This window comes from Salmo salar, chromosome 02, assembly GCF_965601325.2.
Source record: "Salmo salar chromosome 02, fSalSal1, whole genome shotgun sequence".
NCBI classification, from domain to species: domain Eukaryota; kingdom Metazoa; phylum Chordata; class Actinopteri; order Salmoniformes; family Salmonidae; genus Salmo; species Salmo salar.
This window is the reverse complement of record NC_138292.1, coordinates 82724867-82747758: the sequence shown is the minus strand read 5'-3', so window position 1 is coordinate 82747758 and position 22892 is coordinate 82724867. Positions and strand designations below refer to the sequence as shown.

Here is a 22892-nt window from a genome sequence, read left to right as displayed (position 1 = left end):
GGTCTTTTTCTGGTGACGTTTGGTACCATTTGACAAATAAAATAATATCGCTCTTATCCATAATAATAATAATCTCATGTAGGTAGCCTACCCGCACTGTATCTGTGAGCTGTTGGCTACAATGCACCGGACAAGAGGACGTTTTCTATTTCACACAACAGTTTTAAAAACCATTAGTAGAGTTGAAAATGCGATTGAAACCATTTTAACTTGTATTTTTCATTCGGTACATGGGAATTTAACAGCAAACGTTTATTTTTTTGTACACTACGTCAAAACGCAAAGCCTTTAATCCGCAATAAATCTGTTTGATGGAAACATTTCTGGTGGGAAAATGCGTATATAGTTTTATGCAGATTTTAGAATATTCACATAAAAATCTGTCGCAAATTGCATGGAAACGTAGGACGAAAAAAAACCTGATGTTCATTTTACAAATCCAATCAGTTTTCAACATTAATCAAACATTATCACGTTGATTTGTTTTGTTGAAATGACGTGGAAACAAAGTTTATTCAACCAGTGGGAGGCTTGTAAATGCCCCCAGGAAAGTAAAACAAAGAACTCTTCATTGAGACAATGATAAACAGCAATCCGTGGGAGAGTTGTGGTGGATATTATAAAATAAGGATCTGCTGGAGTCCAAGTCAAACCAAGATTCTTTATTTCTGAGCTCAGAGAGAATAACAGAGTTACACAGCGCAGTGTAGACAGTCTGAATTCTTGAAGCATTGGGTGATGAGCACATATCTTTATAGTTTCCTGTTCCTGGGAGGGACTTTATTCATACACAGGTGCAGCTGGTTTACAACACATAATGATTCTCCCAAGAACAGATTATAATAGGGCAGTTTCACAAGGTTAGTCACATGCTCAGTTATGTGGACACATACAATTAACATTTTCCATTACAGAGTCTGTGAACATTTTCATTTCATTAAATCATCAGTGGGCCAACAACGCAAATGTAAACAATGGAGCAAATCACATCCAAATATCACTTGATTATCTGTAGTGCTGGAGGAATGACACATGCATATAAACACACACATAGTCACAGTTTAAAAAAGGACCATTTAAACACATGGAATCTGATCGACTTTCTATTCAAACTGACATACTCCATATTCAATTCTTAATTTCTAATAAAAGCACACGAATATGTTTGAGTATACTTTGTACAATTCAATTTCATTTGGTAATAAGAAGTAAACACATTCTCAGTCAACAATATAAGACAACGGGAACACTGTGTATGTTCTCTGATGAATTTTAAGTCAATGTGATGTGAAATATCAATTTACACACTAAGAGAAGTAATGAAGTCAATGTGATGTGAAATATCAATTTACCCACTAGGAGAAGTAATGAAGTCAATGTGATGTGAAATATCAATTTACCCACTAGGAGAAGTAATGAAGTCAATGTGATGTGAAATATCAATTTACACACTAGAAGTAATTCTTCTCTCCTGTGTGGACTCTCACATGACATTTAAGTGACTGTGATAAGTAATATGTCTTCCCACAGTCTGAGCATTTGTAAGGCTTCTCCCCTGTGTGCAGTCTCATGTGTTCTTTCAGCATTCCTGACCCGTTAAAACTCTTTCCACACTGGGAGCAGTGGTAAGTCTTCTCCCCGTGTGTATTCGCTCATGAGCTTTCAAGTGTCCTAGCTGGCTAAAACGCTTTCCACAATGGGAGCATTGGTAAGGCTTCTCCCCTGTGTGTATTCGCTCATGAGCTTTCAGGTGTACTAAGTGGGCAAAACTCTTTCCACACTGGGAGCAGTGGTAAGGCTTCTCCCCTGTGTGTATTCGCTCATGAGCTTTCAGGTGTCCTAACTGGCTAAATCTCTTTCCACAATGGGAGCAGTGGTAAGGCTTCTCCCCTGTGTGGATTCGCTCATGAGCTTTCAGGTGTCCTATGTGGCTAAAACTCTTTCCACACTTGACGCAGTGGTAAGGCTTCTCCCCTGTGTGGATTCTCACATGACTTTTAAGTGACTGTGATGAGTAATATGTCTTCCCACAGTCTGAGCATTTGTAAGGATTCTCCCCTGTGTGCAGTCTCATGTGTTGTTTCAGCATTCCTGACCGGTTAAAACACTTTCCACACTGGGAGCAGTGGTAAGGCTTCTCCCCTGTGTGTATTCGCTCGTGAACTTTCAGGCTTCCTATCTGGCTAAAACTCGTTCCACACTGGGAGCAATGGTATGGCTTCTCCCCTGTGTGTATCCTCTCATGTCTTTTCAGGCTTCCTAACTGGTTAAAACTCTTTCCACACTGGCAGCAGAGGTGTCTTATTGCTGGTTTGGATGTCTTTGGTTCCTTCAAGTTTGGTTTTCCTCCTGCCAAAAACAGTGTTTATTTAAAGAGAGACCAGAATTCAATCTCCACAAAACTGCCTTGCTATGAGGTTTAATCCAAATCAGATCCCTCAATAACCTGAGGCCAGTTTTCAAACATTTTATAATTTTAAACAATCTTCGTGTGATTTAAATAAAAAAACTGTAGAGCATCCTGGTAATTACTGATATGTTTACATTACTTATTCATTCTGTTTTATAAGTCAGAACACAATACACAAGACAGTTCTACGACACTCAAGACACAGACATCACTGGATTGCTATCAAGCAGGTGGTTGTAAATATATAACCTTCATAGCTGTATGATACAGAATGGGACCTACACACTTCCTTAAAACCTAAAATAAGTAAAGAAGTCATTTTGTGTGGAAGTCCAAAACTTAGAGACAGACACAAAGCACAGTAGGATCTCCCCGTTGTCGATTTGGGTAGATGTTCCAAAAAATATAAATACAACATGTAAAGTGTTGGTCCCATGTTTCATGAGCTGAAATAAAAAATCCCAGAATTCTTCACTTGCGCACAAAATTTGGTGCACAAATTTGTTTACATCCCTGTTAGTGAACATTTCTCCTTTGCCAAGATAATCCATCCACTTGACAGGTGTGGCATATCAAGAAGCCGATTAAACAGCATGATCATTACACCTTGTGCTGGGGAGAATAAAAGGTCACTCTAAAATGTGTAGTTTTGTCACACAACACCACAGATGTCTCAAGTTGAGGGAGCGTGCAATTGGCATGCTGACTGCAGGTATATCCACTGGAGCTGTTGCCAGAAAATTGAATGTTAATTTCTCTACCATAAGCCGCCTCCAACATCGTTTTAGAGAATTTGGCAGTACATCCAACCGGCCTCACAACCACAGACCACATATAACAACGCCAGCCCAGGAGGTCCACATCGTCTGAGACCAGCCACCTGGACAGATGATGAAACTGAGGAGTATTTTTCTCTGTAATAAAGCTCTTTTGTGAGGAAAACTCATTCTCATTGGCTGGGCCTGGCTGCTCAGTGGGTGGGCTTATGCCCTCCCAAACCCACCCATGGCTGTGCCCCTGCCCAGTCATGTGAGGTACATAGATTAGGGCCTAATTAATTTATTTACATTGACTGATTTCCTTATATGAACTGTAAATCGTTGAAATTGTTGCGTTTATATTTTTGTTGTGTATATGATCGAGGCCCTTGTGTTTTTTGGGACCTGCAATGCTGCAGAAATGTTTTGGTACACTTCCCCCAATCTGTGCTGTCACTCAACCCTCTCTCAAGGACAACACCTCAGGGCTTGGTTTTTGCTCTGACATGCACTGTCGACTGTGGGACCTTATATAGACAGGTGTGTGCCTTTCCAAATCATGTCCAATCAATTCAATTTACCACAGGTGGACAGCAGTCAAGTTGTAGAAACAACATCTCAAGGATGATCAATGGAAACAGGATGCACCTCAGCTCAATTTTTCATTCACATGTCATGAATTCACTATGACATATTTGTATATATTTTAGCAGCAGAGTGAGGCCCGCATCCAGCAACATCACAAGTCACGTATTTGCAGCTGTTTCAGTACAGCACTACATGGAGAGAGAGGGGGAGAGGGGGCAAACTCCACTGGACTAGTTTCAATGTATGGAATCACTTAGGAGTTTCTGGATGTTGGGTAAACTTCTCCTTTAAAGCATCATCGAGAAATAATGAATTGAAGTTGGACATTTGTAGACTTGAGGTTAAGAATGTTGGGCTAGTAACCGAAAGGTCGCTGGTTCGAATCCGCAAGGTGTAAAAAGCTGCCGTTCTGCTCGAGCAAGGCAGTTAACCCCCAACAACTGCTCCCCGGGCGCCGATGACGTGGACGTCGATTAAGGCAGCCCCCACACCACTCTGATTCAGAGGGGTTGGGTTCAATGCGGAAGGTACATTTCAGTTGAATGCATTCAGTTGTGACTGACTAGGTATCCCCTTTCCTTTCCATCCCAGTCCTCCTTTAAGACTCCATTGTGTTTAATCATTAGATGCTACAGTCCTCCAACAATGGGTGTCATATGAATCTTTACCACTTGCTCTGTAATAGGAGTAGTATTTTTCCTTGACTAACCTGTACCGGTACCCCCTGTATACAGCCTCCACATTGACTCTGTACCGGTACATCCTGTATACAGCCTCCACATTGACTCTGTACCGGTACATCCTGTATACAGCCTCCACATTGACTCTGTACCAGTAATACCTGTATACAGCCTCGCTACTGTTATTTTACTGCTGCTCTTTAATTATTCTTTACTTCTCTTTTTTTCTTAAAACTGCAGTATTGGTTAAGGGCTTGTAAGTAAGCATTTCACAGTAAGGTCTACACCTGTTCTATTCAGCATTTCACAGTAAGGTTGTATTCATCGCATGTGACAAATGAAATACAATTTCATTTGTATTTTGATTTCGTTCAAACATTTCTTACAACAATTTATGAATATTGACAAATATATAGATTTTGTTTAACATAATATACTGTAATGCCAAGTCTAGACAGGATCATCCCTCTGAGGTCTGCCATAGAGCTCATATACTCTCCGAGGCCAAGTCTAGACAGGATCATCCCTCAGAGGTCCCCACTCTACTCACAGTATGTGTAGTGATGTCCAGTCAGTAGAACCTCATGAAGGTACATCACCACAACATGCTGCATTACAGATCTCTTGAACAGAGGTGCCTTCAAACAATGCCTATGATGTAGCCATACCTCTGGTGGATTGAGCCATCAAGCCCTCCGGAGGTGTCAGATCCTTGCTACTATAGAACCTCATGGAGGTATGGGGGTGGAACTCATTATAAGGATGTAATGGATAAAGTAAAGCGGTTTTAAACGAGAGAAATTTAATTTCTACTCTTTCCAGCCGCTCCAGCAGTGGAAATGGCCTGAAGCACAATAGAAAATTCCCAAAATGGGACGAGCTGTTTGGGTACTGGGCGTAGGTGACCCTTCATAAAACAACAGATCAGGGGGTGTTCCTCCATTGTATTGTTGTTGCAGCCTAAATGGCAGCTGTTGGGGAAAAATCCAGTTCTTTGGTAATTTTCCAGTACTCATGTTGGAGAGTCTCCAGTCACCTGGTGATTTTCCAGTACCTATACTATTTCCTTTGGAAGTAGGAAGAAGAAGCAATATAAGGTTTAACATTAGACATGTGTAAGCAGAATAAGGGTGGAAACCATGTGGATGTACAGGAATGGTCCAACATAGACTTATAACCACTAGACATGAAGAAACAGAACTAAGAGGTATCTATGTGAATAAGCTAAGCTAAGCCAACAAAGACCAGACTGTCTGGGGCAACAGAGTTATAACCACTAGACGTGAAGAAACAGAACTAAGAGGTATCTACCGTAATTTCCGGACTATTAAGCGCACCTGAATATAAGCCGCACCCACTGAATTTAAAAAAAAATATTATTTTGAACATAAATAAGTCGCACGTCTAAGCCGCAGGTGCCTACCGGTACATTGAAACAAATGAACTTTACACAGGTTTTAACGAAACACGGCTTGTAACAAAAATAAATAGGCTTTAACGAAACACGGCTTGTAACAAAAATAAATAGGCTTTAATGAAACACGGCTTGTAACAAAAAATTTGCAGTAAGCTTTAGTTGTTTTTTTGCACTGAGTCAATTCCTCACGCTGCTGTTTCCAACGTCTTATCATCGCCTCATTAAGACCAAGCTCCCGTGCAGCAGCTCTATTTCCTTTTCCAACACCCAGATCAATCGCCTTCAACTTGAAAGCTGCATCATATGCATTTCTCTGTGTCTTTGCCATGATGAGGGTGACAAAATGACTACTGTAATCAGAATGATGGGAAGTTTGAGAGCGCTCGATTTAATCTAAACAGCAAACAAAAAAGTTGTTTGACCTTAACCCATTCGGCAATTTCATTGGTCTAATGAAAGCTTCATGCCGCCAAAAAACTGAGCACGTCACAGAATGTGTTTTTTGGGAGAAAAAATTTTTGAAAGCGGGTAAAATCCATATACACTGCTCAAAAAAATAAAGGGAACACAAACAACACATCCTAGATCTGAATGAATGAAATAATCTTATTAAATACTTTTTTCTTTACATAGTTGAATGTGCCGACAACAAAATCACACAAAAATAATCAATGGAAATCCAATTTATCAACCCATGGAGGTCTGGATTTGGAGTCACACTCAAAATTAAAGTGGAAAACCACACTACAGGCTGATCCAACTTTGATGTAATGTAATGATGTAAAACAAGTCAAAATGAGGCTCAGTAGTGTGTGTGGCCTCCACGTGCCTGTATGGCCTCCCTACAACGCCTCGGCATGCTCCTGATGAGGTGGCGGATGGTCTCCTGAGGGATCTCCTCCCAGACCTGGACTAAAGCATCCGCCAACTCCTGGACAGTCTGTGGTGCAACGTGGCATTGGTGGATGGAGCGAGACATGATGTCCCAGATGTGCTCAATTGGATTCAGGTCTGGGGAACGGGCGGGCCAGTCCATAGCATCAATGCCTTCGTCTTGCAGGAACTGCTGACACACTCCAGCCACATGAGGTCTAGCATTGTCTTGCATTAGGAGGAACCCAGGGCCAACCGCACCAGCATATGGTCTCACAAGGGGTCTGAGGTACCTAATGGCAGTCAGGCTACCTCTGGCGAGCACATGGAGGGCTGTGCGGCCCCCCAAAGAAATGCCACCCCACACCATGACTGACCCACCGCCAAACCGGTCATGCTGGAGGATGTTGCAGGCAGCAGAACGTTCTCCACGGCGTCTCCAGACTCTGTCACGTCTGTCACGTGCTCAGTGTGAACCTGCTTTCATCTGTGAAGAGCACAGGGCACCAGTGGCGAATTTGCCAATCTTGGTGTTCTCTGGCAAATGCCAAACGTCCTGCACGGTGTTGGGCTGTAAGCACAACCCCCACCTGTGGACGTCGGGCCCTCATACCACCCTCATGGAGTCTGTTTCTGACCGTTTGAGCAAACACATGCACATTTGTGGCCTGCTGGAGGTCATTTTGCAGGGCTCTGGCAGTGCTCCTCCTGCTCCTCCTTGCACAAAGGCGGAGGTAGCGGTCCTGCTGCTGGGTTGTTGCCCTCCTACGGCCTCCTCCACGTCTCCTGATGTACTGGCCTGTCTCCTGGTAGCGCCTCCATGCTCTGGACACTACGCTGACAGACACAGCAAACCTTCTTGCCACAGCTCGCATTGATGTGCCATCCTGGATGAGCTGCACTACCTGAGCCACTTGTGTGGGTTGTAGACTCCGTCTCATGCTACCACTAGAGTGAAAGCACCGCCAGCATTCAAAAGTGACCAAAACATCAGCCAGGAAGCATAGGAACTGAGAAGTGGTCTGTGGTCCCCACCTGTAGAACCACTCCTTTATTGGGGGTGTCTTGCTAATTGCCTATAATTTCCACCTGTTGTCTCTTCCATTTGCACAACAGCATGTGAAATGTATTGTGAATCAGTGTTGCTTCCTAAGTGGACAGTTTGATTTCACAGAAGTGTGATTGACTTGGAGTTACATTGTGTTGTTTAAGTGTCCCCTTTATTTTTTTGAGCAGGGTATTAGCTGCGTCATTGTTTAAGCCGCGAGGTTCAAAGCCTGGGAAAAAAGTTGCGGCTTATAGTCCGGAATTTACAGTATGTGAATAAGCTAAGCCAACAAAGACCAGACTGTCTGGGGCAACAGAGTTATAACCACTAGACATGAAGAAACAGAACTAAGAGGTATATATGTGAATAAGCTGAGCCAACAAAGACCAGACTGTTCGGGGCCACATCGAATCTAGTCAAGGTTACTAGACAGGCACAAGGGTTAATCATTTCCAAGTGACACAGACCTGAACTGGTGTGGGACAATGACTATGCATTTTTACCAACCAATACAGGGGCCAAAAGCTATGTATATGTATTGGGAAGACATGGTTGTATTAATTGGAAATGGACTTATACTGGGAACATACATGTCATAAATGTATTATTTTTTATAGTGAACCTGTGGTTGCGCCACCAATATAATCTAAACTGAGTCAGATGTGGGCGTAAACAAGTCAGAATTAAAACAGAAAGATAATGGTGGCGCAAGGCCAAGGGGAGTTAATAATTTACATAGAAAGGAGGGAACATGTCTAGTGGAAATGTATAAATACTGATGTTTTGAACAAGACAAGTCAATCGTTCCATGGAATTGCTCGGCTTCTGTTACTTTTGTAATAAAGTCTATTTGAATTCACAAGCTCCGGTATCTGAGAAATATTGGATTCAATATTTCCACGACACAGACAAATACACCTTTATAGTTGAAAAGGCTTTCCCTTGTCAGAAAGCAGAGTAGCTCTGAAACAGAGCAAACAAAGGGACTGATTTGTTTCTGATCTCACCATCTGTTAAATACACACCACTTATTGTGCTATAGTGAGTGTGTGGCTCTAGCACTCTGAATAGAGTTAATTGTCAAGGAGAGTGGTGACGTGTGTTGAGAAGCAGAGGATCACTAGTTTGAGTCCAGTATGGGGACAGTGGAGGAAACTAAACTGTTAGCAGCACACTGGGGTCAGTTACATATTAAATCAATAAAGTTAGTCATTTCCAAATGAAACCATGTTCTTTAAGGTCTATATGTTGGAGTTCAGGCTTTATTTGACCTGTTAAAGTAGGAAATTAAATGAATTTTGTCCATTACAGAGACGGAGGCCAAGACCAAAAAAAAGAAGCTTTTCATTCAATCACATGTCATGGCTTTTAGAAAAAGCTTACGGAGCTTGTTATAAAAAATTATATTTGACATTTTTAACAAGTTGTGTAGATCAGATGTTAATGAAGCAATACAGACCACATTGAAGTGTCTGGAGTTTAGTTCTAGAGTCTTGAAAAGACAGGGGGTTGACTGGGACAGGCAATGTAACATACATCATTTGCTACCTGCCAACTTTAAGGTTTTTATTTTTTAATTACCGTTTATATTTTTAGTTTTCCCCCTCGCTCAACTTTTTTCATTCAACTTTTTGACCCCGGATGCTTTATCTGGACGTGGTTCGTCAGGACCTCCACCAGCCGAAGCTAAGTAGTAACATTAACATTAAGCCTTCTAATTACAGTCGCTGTACTCATAATATACAGGAGAACGACCGCCTTATGGCGAGGATAGCCGTGTTGCAAGTCCAGCTTCAGACGGAGCCGTTAGGCAAGGGTCATTTCAGTGTAGGAAAGGATGAAACAGCGTCTGTGCCAGCAGTAAGTACAGATAGTAGTATAAATCCCCTCACATGGTCCCCGCAGCCGGACAACTTTCTCATGGCTTCTGGAGGGAAATGCTGTAGGAATGCTCAACCGGTGTCGCTCATTCAGCCGACAGAAACTTTCAACTGGTTCTCCCCATTAAGCGAGTCGGAGTCGGAGGCCGAAACTTCTCTGGTCTCTGCTCCTCCCGTTATGGGGTCTGAGATGCCGAAGCCTCCCACCATTAGCTCTGACAAATTGAAAACCCTAGTCATTGGTGACTTCATTACCCGCAGTATTTGACTTAAAACGAATCATCCAGCTATCATACACTGTTTACCAGGGGGCAGGGCTACCGACGTAAAGGTTAATCTAAAGACGGTGCTGGCTAAAGCTAAAACTGGCGAGTGTAGAGAGTATAGAGATATTGTTATCCATGTCGGCACCAACGAGGTTAAGATGAAACAGTCCGAGGTCACCAAGCGCAACATAGCTTCAGCGCGTAAATCAGCTAGAAAGATGTGTCGGCATCGAGTAATTGTCTCTGGCCCCCTCCCAGTTAGGGGGAGTGATGAGCTCTACAGCAGAGTCTCACAACTCAATCGCTGGTTGAAAACTGTTTTCTGCCCCTCCCAAAAGATAGAATTTGTAGATAATTGGCCCTCTTTCTGGGACTCACCCACAAACAGGACCAAGCCTGGCCTGTTGAGGAGTGACGGACTCCATCCTAGCTGGAGGGGTGCTCTCATCTTATCTACGAACATAGACAGGGCTCTAACTCCTCTAGCTCCACAATGAGATAGGGTGAAGGCCAGGCAGCAGGCTGTTAGCCAGCCTGCCATCTTAGTGGAGTCTGCCACTAGCACAGTCAGTGTAGTCAGCTCAGCTATCCCCATTGAGACCGTGTCTGTGCCTTTACCTAGGTTGGGGAAAACTAAACATGGCGGTGTTCGCCTTAGCAATCTCACTGGAATAAAGACCTCCTCCATTCCTGCCATTATTGAAAGAGATTGTGATACCTCACATCTCAAAATAGGGCTACTTAATGTTAGATCCCTCACTTCCAAGGCAGTTATAGTCAATGAACTAATCACTGATCATAATCTTGATGTGATTGGCCTGACTGAAACATGGCTTAAGCCTGATGAATTTACTGTGTTAAATGGGGCCTCACCTCCTGGTTACACTAGTGACCATATCCCCCGCGCATCCCGCAAAGGCGGAGGTGTTGCTAAAATTTATGATAGCAAATTTCAATTTACCCCAAAAAATATGTTTTCGTCTTTTGAGCTTCTAGTCATGAAATCTATGCAGCCGACTCAATCACTTTTTATAGCTACTATTTACAGGCCTCCTGGGCCATATACAGCGTTCCTCACTGAGTTCCCTGAATTCCTAATCGGACCTTGTAGTCATGGCAGATAATATTAACATTTTTGGTGACTTTAACATTCACATGGAAAAGTCCACAGACCCCCTCCAAAAGGCTTTCGGAGCCATCATCGACTCAGTGGGTTTTGTCAAACATATCTCCGGACCTACTCACTGCCACAGTCATACTCTGGACCTAGTTTTGTCCCGTGGAATAAATGTTGTGGATCTTAATGTTTTTCCTCATAATCCTGGGCTATCGGACCACCATTTTATTACATTTGCAATCGCAACAAATAATCTGCTCAGACCCCAACCAAGGATCATCAAAAGTCGTGCAATAAATTCTCAGACAACCCAAAGATTCCTAGATGCCCTTCTAGACTCCCTCCGCCTACCCAAGGATGTCAGAGTACAAAAATCAATTAACCACCTAACTGAGGAACTCAATTTAACCTTGCGCAATACTCTAGATGCAGTCGCACCCCTAAAAACAAAAAACATTTGTCATAAGAAACTAGCTCCCTGGTATACAGAAAATACACGAGCTTTGAAGCAAGCTTCCAGAAAATTGTAACGGAAATGGCGCCACACCAAACTGGAAGTCTTCTCCGACTAGCTTGGAAAGACAGTACCGTGCAGTATCGAAGAGCCCTCACTGCTGCTCGATCATCCTATTTTTCCAACTTAATTTAGGAAAATAAGAACAATCCAAAATGTATTTTTGATACTGTCGCAAAGCTAACTAAAAAGCAGCATTCCCCAAGAGAGGATGGCTTTCACCTCAGCAGTGATAAATTCATGAACTTCTTCGAGGAAAAGATCATGATCATTAGAAAGCAAATTACGGACTCCTCTTTAAATCTGCGTATTCCTCCAAAGCTCAGTTGTCCTGAGTCTGCACAACCCTGCCAGGACCTAGGATCAAGGGAGACACTAAAGTGTTTTAGTACTATATCTCTTGACACATTGATTAAAATAATCATGGTCTCTAAACCTTCAAGCTGCATACTGGACCATATTCCAACTAAACTACTGAAAGAGCTGCTTCCTGTGCTTGGCCCTCCTATGTTGAACATAATAAACGGCTCTCTATCCACCGGATGTGTACCAAACTCACTAAAAGTGGGAGTAATAAAGCCTCTCTTGAAAAAGCCAAACCCTGACGCAGAAAAAATTCAAAACTATCGGCCTATATAGAATCTCCCACTCCTCTCAAAAAAAATTGAAAAAGCTGTTGCGCAGAAATTCACTGCCTTCCTGAAGACAAACAATGTATACGAAATGCTTCAGTCTGGTTTTAGACCCCATCATAGCACTGAGACCGCACTTGTGAAGGTGGTAAATGACCTTTTAATGGCGTCAGACTGAGGCTCTGCATCTGTCCTCGTGCTCCTAGACCTTAGTGCTGCTTTTGATACCATCAATCACCACATTCTTTTGGAGAGATTGGAAACCCAAATTGGTCTACACGGACAAGTTCTGGCCTGGTTTAGATCTTATCTGTCGGAAAGATATCCGTTTGTCTCTGTGGATGGTTTGTCCTCTGACAAATGAACTGTAAATTCCGGTGTTCCTCAAGGTTCCGTTTTAGGACCACTATTGTTTTCACTATACATTTTACCTCTTGGAGATGTCATTCGGAAACATAATGTTAAATTTCACTGCTATGCGGATGACACACAGCTGTACATTTCGATGAAACATGGTGAAGCCCCAAAATTGCCCTCCCTGGAAGCCTGTGTTTCAAACATAAGGAAGTGGATGGCTGCAAATGTTCTACTTTTAAACTCGGACAAAACAGAGATGCTTGTTCTAGGTCCCAAGAAACAAAGAGATCTTCTGTTGAATCCGACAATTAATCTTGATGGTTGTACAGTCGTCTCAAGTAAAACTGTGAAGGACCTCGGCGTTACTCTAGACCCTGATCTCTCTTTTGCCGAACATATCAAGACTGTTTCAAGGACAGCTTTTTTCCATCTACGTAACATTGCAAAAATCTGAAACTTTGTCAAAAATGATGCAGAAATATTAATCCATGCATTTGTCACTTCTAGGTTAGACTACTACAATGCTCTACTTTCCGGCTACCCGGATAAAGCACTAAATAAACTTCAGTTAGTGCTAAACACGGCTGCTAGAATCTTGACTAGAACCAAAACATTTGATCATATTACTCCAGTGCTAGCCTCTCCACACTGGCTTCCTGTTAAGGCAAGGTCTGATTTCAAGGTTTTACTGCTAACCTACAAAGCATTACATGGGCTTGCTCCTACCTATCTTTTCGATTTGGTCCTGCTGTACATACCTACACGTACGCTACGGTCACAAGACACAGGCCTCCTTACTGTCCCTAAAATTTCTAAGCAAACAGCTGGAGGCAGGGCTTTCTCCTATAGAGCTCCATTTTTATGGAATCGTCTGCCTACCCATGTGAGAGACACAGACTCGGTCTCAACATTTAAGTCTTTATTGAAGACTCATCTCTTCAGTAGGTCCTATGATTGAGCGTAGTCTGGCCCAGGAGTGTGAAAGTGAACGGAAAGGCACTGGAGCAACGCTCTTGCTGTCTTCTGCCTGGCCGGGTTCCCCTCTCTCCACTTGGATTCTCTGCCTCTAACCCTATTACAGGGACTGAGTCACTGGCTTACTGGTGCTCTTCCATGCCGTCCCTAGGAGGGGTGCGTCACTTGAGTGGGTTGAGTCACTGACGTGATCTTCCTGTCCGGGTTGGCGCCCCCCCTTGGGTTGTGCCGTGGCGGAGATCTTTGTGGGCTATACTCGGCCTTGTCTCAGGATGGTAAGTTGGTGGTTGGAGATATCCCTCTAGTGGTGTGGGGGCTGTGCTTTGGCAAAGTGGTTGGGGTTATATCCTGCCTGTTTGGACCTGTCAGGGGGTATCGTCGGATGAGGCCACAGTGTCTCCCGATCCCTCCTGTCTCTGCCTCCAGTATTTATGCTGCGGAAGTTTGTGTCGGGGGACTAGGGTCAGTCTGTTATATCTGCCGTATTTCTCCTGTCTTATCCGGTGTCCTGTGTGAATTTATGCTCTCTCTAATTCTCTCTCTCTCGGAGGACCTGAGCCCTAGGACCATGCCTCAGGACTACCTTGCCTGATGACTCCTTGCTGTCCCCCAGTCCACCTGGCCGTGCTGCTGCTCCAGTTTCAACTGTTCTGCCTGCGGCTATGGAACCCTGACCTGTTCACGGACGTGCTCCCTGTCCCAGACCTGCTGTTTTCAACTCTCTAGAGACAGCAGGAGCGGTAGAGATACTCTGAATGATCGGCAATGAAAAGCCAACTGCCATTTACTCCTGAAGTGCTGACCTGTTGAACCCTCGACAACCACTGTGATTATTATTATTTGACCCTGCTGGTCATCTATGAACATTTCAACATCTTGGCCATGTTCTGTTATAATCTCCACCCAGCACAGCCAGAAGACTGGCCACCCCTCATAGCCTGGTTCCTCTCTAGGTTTCTTCCTAGGTTCTGGCCTTTCTAGGGAGTTTTTCCTAGCCACTGTGCTTCTACACCTGCATTGCTTGCTGTTTGGGGTTTTAGGCTGGGTTTCTGTACAGTCGTAGCCAAAAGTTTTGAGAATGACACACATTTTAATTTCCACAAAGTTTGCTGCTTCAGTGTCTTTGGTTATTTTTGTCAGATGTTACTATGGAATACAGAAGTATAATTACAAGCATTTCATAAGTGTCAAAGGATTTTATTGACAATTACATGAAGTTGATGCAAAGAGTCAATATTTGCATTGTTGACCCTTTTTCAAAACCTACGCAATCCACCCTGGCATGCTGTCAATTAACTTCTGGGCCTCATCCTGTCTGATGGCAGCCCATTCTTGCATAACCAATGCTTGGAGTTTGTCAGAATTTCTGGGTTTTCGTTTGTCCACCCGCCTCTTGAGGATTGACCACAAGTTCTCAATGGTATTAAGGTCTGGGGAGTTTCCTGGCCATGGACCCAAAATATCGATGTTTTGTTCCCCGAGCGACTTAGTTATAACTTTTGACTTATGGCAAGTTGTTCCATCATGCTGGAAAAGGCATTGTTCGTCACCAAACTGTTCCTGGATGGTTGGGAGAAGTTGCTCTCGAAGGATGTGTTGGTACCATTCTTTATTCATGGCTGTGTTCTTAGGCAAAACTGTAAGTGAGCCCACTCCCTTGGCTGAGAAGCAACCCCTCACATGAATGGTCTCGGGATGCTTTACTGTTGGCATGACACAGGACTGATGGTAGCGCTCATCTTGTCTTCTCCGGACAAGCTTTTTTCCCGATGCCCGAAACAATCGGAAAGGGGATTCATCAGAGAAAATGACTTTACCCCAGTCCTCAGTAGTCCAATCCCTGTACCTTTTGCAGAATATCAGTCTGTCCCTGATGTTTTTCCTGGAGAGAAATGGCTTCTTTGCTGCCCTACTGAACACCAGGCCATCCTCCAAAAGTCTTCGCCTCACTGTGCGTGCAGATGCACTCACACCTGCCTGCTGCCATTCCTGAGCAAGCTCTGTACTGGTGGTGCCCCAATCCCGCAGCTGAATCAACTTTAGGAGACTTTCCTGGCGCTTGCTGGACTTTCTTGGGCGCCCTGAAGCCTTTTTCACAACAATTGAACCGCTCTCCTTTAAGTTCTTGATGATCCGATAAATTGTTGGTTTAGGTGCAATCTTACTGGCAGCAATATCCTTGCCTGTGAAGGGATTCAGTTCATTTGCATGGTAAAGAGGGACTTTGCAATTAATTGCAATTCATCTGATCACTCTTCATAACATTCTGGAGTATATGCAAATTGCCATCATACAAACTGAGGCAGCAAACTTTGTGAAAATTAATATTTGTGTCATTCTCAAAACTTTTGGCCACGACTGTACAGCACTTTGAGATATCAGCTGATGTAAGAAGGGCATTATAAATACATTTGATTGATTGATGTTTTTAGGAAACGTTTTTGTAAGCACCTTACATCAGATCATCTTGAAACTTTCTCTCTAAAGCTAACTTTCATCAAGGTTTTATAGTCTATTGGTTTCTCGCTTTTCATTGGCAGAATCCTTTTTCAGTGTTATGATATTCATATGATATCAATTTACACCAGTCTATATTCATGTTAACTAACAGAACTCTGCTGGTTGTCCTGGTAATAGATACTAGAGGGCAGATCTATTTTATTTGTTCAAACTACAGCACTTACTTTGATGAGTCAAATCTGATCCTTTCTTCTCTTCTCCTCCTCCCACAGTTCCACTCAGCCCCATTGTTTTCCTGCAGTCCACCAGCAGCACAGACAACCTCTTCATACCCAGCAGTAAGGTGCTACTGGGAGAGACATGACACGGGGACTCCAGGAGGGTGGAAGGGCTAGCATTGTCCTGGTAACCATAAAGAGAGGACAGACACATATCATTATGGATGCTGATGTCACTGTTGTCATAAAGTGCTTTACAGAAACCCAACCCAGACCCAGACGGAGCAAGCTGTATGCTAGACCAGACCAAGCTGTACCATCTGGTGTTCTGATCTGGAGAGACTCTTCTCTGTCTCGTCAGCATCAGGATGTTGTTGATGCTCCCCAGAGGATCCACAATAGTCATGTCTCTCTCCTGTGTTAATGAGAACATCAAACAGATGGTAAACTTATGACCGTCTCTTAAAATCATAGGGTCTTACAAGAGGCATTAATATATTTAAACAGGGCCAAATACGGGCACTTTCATCATCATGATTTCCTAAAATACTGTTTGTGTTGCAAATGTCAAGGGTTGCTCCACGAAATTTGTGCCTTTTGCATGATTTGAAATTTTAAGTCGAAATTACACACCAATATTGAATTTTAAAAGCATGTTATATTAAATGTGGTGAACTTTAATATAGACCATATTTAGAATTGAATAAATATATGTACCAATGGCAGATTGCATTAACAATTTATACAGTACTGAACAACATATTCAAGTGTAGAACTTCAGTAGAATGCCCCTTTAAAACCACACATTAGTTCAACAACGGCATTGTTTGTGCCCCTGTTTTTAAGACAGTACTCACTGGTGTTAATCAGATCTTCTGTCTCCTCTTTCACTCCCAAAACGTGTTCATTCTTCACCTTTATTGAGACAGCATCCTCTTCCTCCCTAAAAGGTTCTTTCTCTTTTTTCACGAAAACATACTCCTCTTCTTCTTTCACGACAATGTTCAGCGCCAGAGCGTCTTTCTCCATACAACAGACCTCTTCTTTAGCAGGGGATGAGTAGTTTATTGAGCTCATGGTCAGGGATGTTAGCTTGTTAGTTAGCATTAGCGACTAGCCTAGCGCTAGGCTCAGTATCAATCTTTAACACGTTTGCAAATTAGGTTAAAGGTAACCAGTTGATACGTCGACAGAAATGTGTTTACAACACTGAGATTAGCTAATGTACATTAACATGGTCTAACGCGTCAATCTTTCAGTTTAACGTTGGCCTGCAAGCTACCGAGCTGGTTGAAAGAGTAGGCGCCTTGTTGCTCCTGAATAACCGTCCTGTCCAGTAAATTACACGTCACGCAAGAAGCATCAGCCGAAAGACGCATATCGCCATCTGTTGACTGGAGTGGGTAACGCAGTTGTTTGGAAACAATAGTTAATACACTATATGTATTGGAAAGAACGTCATAATAATTTAACAATAAGCTGATATATTTTCTCTTAGGTCTTACAAATAATACTTTCCTGTACACAGACGTAGAAGCTTAATATGAATATGTAGATGATGAATAAATATGGCTATGAAGAGGTAGTGGACTATACATTTGCTCTGTTCATTTTTTCACATTTGTTTTTATCACATGCAAATAGCACTTGATTATCTGTGGTGCTATACACTGGGTAGACAAAACATTAAGAGCACCTGCTCCTTCCATGACATAAACTGACTAGGTGAATCCAGGTGAAAGCTATGATCCCTTATTGATGTCACTAGTTAAATCCACTTCAATCAGTGTAGATGAAGGGGGGAGACAGATTAAATAAGGATTTTTAAGCCGCGAGACAAATGAGACATGGATTGTGTATGTATGTCATTCAGAGGGTGAATAGGGAAGACAAAATATTTAAGTGCCTTTGAACGGGGTATGGTAATAGGTGCCAGGCGCACCGGTTTGTGTCAAGAACCTCAACGCTGCTGGGTTTTTCCAGCTCAACAGTTTCCCATGTTTACCAAGAATGGTCCACCACCCAAACAGTGGCGGTCAGTGTCGTTTAAGATGAGGCAAGACGATTTCTTTTTTCATGAGCATGCCGTTATTTCTATCACAGCATATTAGATGACTGTCATTCATATTCCATTCACCCTGTTCAATGTAACAGCAATAGGTTTAGGCTACTACATGATACTCTAATTGTCCCTATACCCATCATGAGATTGCTACAACCTAGCCTATGAATGAAAGTTTAAAATGTAGGTGCACACAGGTCGAGAGAAAAATTTGAGGTGACATACAGTGACACATTCAATACCACCTTGCATAGTCTTGCGTGCATCTAGCTGATATAGTGTGTAATCATTAGTACTACAGTTGCAAACGAGAGTTTCTATTGGTCAAATTGAGGTATGTTTATCCCCGTTTTGTTCCGTTTAAGAAACGTTTTTCAACATCAATTGGCGGAATGAATACACCCATGATCACACGTGAACACAGTTCACTTTCATAACAGCCACGTTGTTTTCCTTCTCACATCTATGCACTCTCCTCCTCTGACCTTTTCCCTTCGCTTGTGGACGTCAATGCACAACACATCATCTGTATGTGCCAGGCGAAAAAACCTTTCCAAGCCAAATCATATCATAACTGCTACACACAGCCTACATCGTTGTCACCATATTAGCTAAAGTAACTTCATAGTCAACACAGCTAATAGAATTAACACGTTAGTAGACCTGCTTCAATCATGCAGAAACCGTAGTGTACAGTAAGCAGTTTTAGCAATTACACCAACGGGACAGTGGCAATTAATTAGTAAAACCAAAAGCTTACCTTGACTTGGAAAAGTTCCAGTGTTGTGTTGGATAGTCATAGCCAGCTAGCTAACATAGCACCCCTCTGTTTGAGCCAGGTGTTTGAGTAGGCTAAACTAGCTAGCTGCATTTGCTAGCTAAGTAAGAGAAACTTAAAGTGGAAAAAATGATGAAATCTCTCCCTCTCACTTCTCCTTCTGTCTCTTAGATATTGTCTTTCTCTCTACTCAGCTACCCTACAGAGTGCTGTTGAGGCTACTGTAGACCTTCCTTGCAAAATAGTATGTTTTAATCAATTATATGGTGACATGATTATATTTAGTATACTTTTATCTAAAAAGGATTAAACGTTTTAAATGTTTTAACATTTTTATTTTTCTGAAAATCACTGAGGAGGATGGTCCTCCTCTGAGGAGCCTCCACTGAACCCAAAGGACATCCAGCCAACTTGACACAATTGTGGGAAGCATTGGAGTCAACATGGGCCAGCATCCCTGTGGAACGCTTTCGACACCTTGTAGAGTCCATGCACGATGAATTGAGGCTGTTCTGAGGAGAAAACGGGAGGGTCCAACTCCATATTAGGAAGTTGTTCCAAATGTTTGGTATAATCAGTGGATATATCTGCCGTTTAGCAAACACTTTTATCCAAAGGGACTTGCAGTCATGTGTGCACACACTTTACATATGGGTGGTCCCAGGAATCAAACCCACTACCCTGGTTTTACAAGCACCATACTCTACCAACGGAGCTACAGGAACACAAGGAATAATCAAGGAATGCCGCAGATAAACACACACAGCCTGAGTTTGAAAAATACAATTGAATCAAAAACCGTAACATTGAAACTGACATACTCCATATTCAGTTCAAATCAAATGTTATTTGTCACATGAATACAACAGGTGTAGAGTTTACTGTGAAATGCTGAATACAACAGGTGTAGACTTTACCGTGAAATGCTCACTTACAAGCCCTTAACCAACAATGCAGTTTTGAGAAAAATAAGTGTTAAGAAAATATTTGCTAAATTAACTAAAGAAATAAGAAGTAACACAATAAAAGTAACACAATAAAAAATAAAATAACAATAACGAGGCTATATACAGGAGGCACCGGTACAGTGTCAATGTACTGAAGTACAGCTTAGGAGCAGGTGTTGAAATAATAAACATACAGCTTTATACAGTTTTCTAATTGAATAAAACAGAATTAAACAAATAAAATGTATTATGCACCTGAACAACTTCAACATGAACAATGTGGTTGGTTCTCTGTTCAACAACACTGACCACGTCAAACTTTGCTGTGTGTCTAGGGCTGTCACTTCTGTCATCAGCTGTCATCAAACACCAGTGCTCCCACCTTTGTCCTTGAGAGACTGGATGACGGCTGCCTGCTCCCTCTTCCATAGTGAGAACACTGCTGGCTCAACACAGCCTTCATCACCGTCCCTGGAGTCTCTTTACTTCAATCCACAATTTGATAAATGCTGACAATTTGTTTGTTTGATTTAACTACTCAGACATTCCAAATATCACTTGATTATCAGAGGGGTGTATTATGAAGCCGCAAGAACTACTCAGATATTCCAAATCAGGCTTCATCCATATCATGAAGGTGGATATTGATCCAACCATTTCAAAAGTAATGACCGGGCTGATGGAAACAGGATATGTCTGTACAATTTTATAAATGCCAACAGACGATTTGTTAGTTTGTTTGACATAGTGGGGTCTTTTTGTGTCAGTAAAAATGTATAAGTGAGAAATGGCAGTGAAAACTCCTTTATGCGCAAATATTTATATAATAACCATCATATTGAAGTTAACTTGGAGTCATGCGATGATATGTTGTGTGGTCCTCCCACTACGACTTAGGAACCCATGTAGTTTATTAGGCTACAGATGAAATAAATTATGAACTTCACAGGGTGGTGAAACTGCACGTGATGAGCTTGATGCTCCTTTCCCAATACATAGTGATGGTCTTATTCTGGTGACATGATGATTGATGCTTGGTTGCCATTTGACAAATAAAATAATATCTCTCTTATCCATAATAATCTCATCATGTAGGTAGCCTACCCACACTGTATCTGTGAGCTGCTGGCTACAGTACACGGACAAGAGCACGTTTTCTATTTCACGCAACAGTTTTTAAAACCATCAGTGGAGTTGAAAATTCCGAAAATCCAAATATCACTGGAGGAAAGACACCCAGATAAAGACAAACACAGTGTCAGAGTTTAACAGAGGACCATTTAAACACATGGAATCTGATCTACTCTATATTCAAACTGAAATACTCCATATTCACTTCAGGTTTTCTAATAAAAACATAAAAATATATGTTTGAGTATACTTTGTACAATTTATTTTCATACGGTATAAACAAGTAAACACATTCTCAGTCAACAATATAAGACAATGGGAGCACTGTGTATGTTCTCTGATGAATTTTAAGTCAATGTGAAGTGAAATATCAATTTACATGCTAGAAGTAATTATTATCTCCTGTGTGGATTCTCACATGACTTTTAAGTGACTGTGATGAGTAATATGTCTTCCCACATTCTGAGCATTTGTAAGGCTTCTCCCCTGTGTGCAGTCTCATGTGTTCTTTCAGCTTTCCTAACTGGTTAAAACGCTTTCCACGCTGGGAGTAGTGGTAAGGTTTCTCCCCTGTGTGTATTCACTCATGAGCTTTCAGGTGTCCTACATGGCTAGAAATCTTTCCACAGTGGGCGCAATGGTATGGCTTGTCCCCTGTGTGTATTCTGCTCATGAGCTTTGAGGGTTCGTAACAAGCTAAAACTCTCTCCACACTGGGAGCAATGGCTTGGCCTCTGTGTATATCCTCTCATGTCTTTCCATGTTAACTGGCTAAAACTCTTTCCACAATGGGAGCAGTAGTAAGGCTTCTCCCCTGTGTGTGTCCTCTAATTTCTTTTCAGGCTTACTAACTTGGTAAAACTCTTTCTAATCTGAGAGCAGAGGTGTCGTCTTGATGGTTTGGACGTCTTTGGTTCGCCCAAGTTTGGATTTCCTCCTGCCAAAGACAATGTTTATTTTATTAAGAGAGACCAGAATGAAATCTCCACAATGTTGTGAACAGAGTGCCCCATGGTGGTGGTGGGGTTCGGTATGGGCAGGCTAAGCTACAGACAACAAACACAATTTGATTTTATCGTTGGCAATTTGAATGCACAGAGATACTGCGATGAGATTGATGAGATCCTGAGGCCCATTGTCGTGCCATTCATCCGCCGCCATCACCTCATATTTCAGCATGATAACGCACAGCCCCATGTCGCAACGATCTGTATACAATTCCCGGAAGCTGAAAATGTCTCAGTTCTTCCATGGCCTGCATACACACCAGACATGTCACCCATTGAGCATGTTTGGGATGCTCTGCATTGACGTGTATGACAGCGTGTTCCAGTATCCGCTAATATCCAGCAACTTCGCACAGCCATTGAAGAGGAGTGGGACAACATTCCACAGGCCACAATCAACAGCCTGATCAACTCGAGGCAAATGGTTGTCACATCAGATGGTTTTCTGATCGTGCCCCTACCATTTTTTATGGTGTCGTTGACCAACAGATACATAACTGTATTCACAGTCTTGGTAAATGGATAGATTAGGGCCTAATTGAGTATAACTCAGTCAAATCTTTAAAATTGTTGCATTTTGTCTTCATATTTTTGTTCTGTAAGTATATATATATATATATATATATATATATGTTTATTTTAAGAGACCAGAATGAAATCTCCACAACGTTGTGAACAGAGTGCCCCATGGTGGTGGTGGTTCGGTATGGGCAGGCTAAGATATATATATATATATATATATATATATATATATATATATATATATATATATAT

At 42.2% G+C, this 22892-nt stretch overlaps 1 pseudogene across 1 annotated transcript; it reads right to left on the bottom strand.

Moving 5' to 3' along the window:
- Positions 1 to 647: 647 nt before the first annotated feature.
- LOC106564054 (uncharacterized) lies at positions 648 to 17538 on the bottom strand (annotated as a pseudogene). The gene is made up of 4 exons (XR_014382599.1): positions 17051 to 17538; positions 16511 to 16608; positions 16200 to 16377; positions 648 to 2349 (listed from the first exon to the last, which is right to left on the bottom strand). The product of XR_014382599.1 is annotated as an uncharacterized LOC106564054 (transcript).
- Between the last annotated feature and the right edge of the window lie 5354 nt (positions 17539 to 22892).